Here is a 1,293-nt window from a genome sequence, read left to right as displayed (position 1 = left end):
TTCCTAAATCGTAGCATAACAAGTTTATGCGCATCAAGTTTATGGCGCCGTTGCCGGGGATTGGTTTTCGATTGACAATTCTCCAATTGGAAGTTAACTAGATTGAGCATTTTTTTTTGTTTTGATTAATTCAGTACAAGTTACTTGTTGAAATTTAATTTCTGCACTCTGTTACATGCTTTCTTTCTTTATGCCTTTAAATTCAAGCAACTAACTCACTGACTCACTAACTGTTTGAATTAATTCCTCAATTGCTCTAACCATACTCTTCCATTAACCAAGAGTATTTCACTTGTTTGTTGCCTGTGCTGAGTTCTTGTATGATAGGTAGGAGAGGAGAGACATCAACTCCTCCATATACCGAACCATAGAGGACCCTTCATAGACTGAGAAGGGAAGCAAGAGGGAAGAGAGTACTGGGAGAAGAGGAATCTGAAGGAGAATCTGAGGACAATTTTGAGGAAGCTTTAGATCTCAACATGGATAGAGAAGTTCACAACCATGAGAGAGCTGATGGAAACAATGCCATTCCTGAGAGGAGGGTTCTTAGTTCATACATAAACCCAACCTCTGGGAATTGTGGTAGCAGCATCCAGAAACCACCCATTCAGGCCAACAATTTTGAGCTCAAACCACAGCTAATATCACTTGTGGAGAATCATTGTTCATTTGGTGGAAGTGCTAATGAAGACCCAAACCAACATCTCACAAAATTCCTGAGAATTTGTGACACTGTGAAGTCCAATGGAGTCCAGGAAGATGCATATAAACTGCTTTTGTTCCCATTTTCACTTAGGGACAAGGCAGCTAAGTGGCTGAAATCATTCCCAAGGGGGAGCCTAACAACCTGGGATGAGGTGGAAAGCAAGTTTCTGGCACGTTTCTACCCCCCACAAAAGGTCAATAGGCTTCGATCTGAGGTTCAGACGTTTAGACAACAAGATGGTGAAACTCTCTACGAGGCATGGGAGAGATTCAAGGATTTGACAAGAAAATGCCCACCAGACATGTTCCATGATTGGGTGCAATTGCATATTTTCTATGATGGACTCTCTTATGAATCAAGGAAGGCTGTAGACCATTCATCAGGAGGTTCATTGAACAGGAAAAAGACTGTGGAAGAAGCCATTGAAGTGATTGAGACAGTGGCTGAGAATGAGTACTACTATGCATCAGAGAGACACAACACTAAGGGAGTCATGGAGCTGAACCATGTTGATACAATTCTAGCCCAAAACAAGGTGTTTGCCAAGCAACTAGCAGAGCTCACCAGGAAATTAGAAACAAAACAAG

At 41.7% G+C, this 1,293-nt stretch overlaps 1 non-coding gene across 1 annotated transcript; it reads right to left on the bottom strand.

Annotated features, from left to right (window-relative positions):
• Positions 1–905: 905 nt before the first annotated feature.
• Positions 906–1,009, bottom strand: LOC148544935 (small nucleolar RNA R71). The gene has a single exon (XR_015901404.1). It is a non-coding gene; the product is annotated as a small nucleolar RNA R71 (small nucleolar RNA).
• Positions 1,010–1,293: the final 284 nt, after the last annotated feature.

This window comes from Arachis ipaensis, chromosome B9, assembly GCF_059453495.1.
Source record: "Arachis ipaensis isolate K30076 ecotype BB chromosome B9, ASM5945349v1, whole genome shotgun sequence".
Classification (NCBI taxonomy): Eukaryota; Viridiplantae; Streptophyta; class Magnoliopsida; order Fabales; family Fabaceae; genus Arachis; species Arachis ipaensis.
The sequence above is the reverse complement of the archived record's forward strand: the minus strand, read 5'-3'. Positions and strand labels throughout refer to the sequence as shown.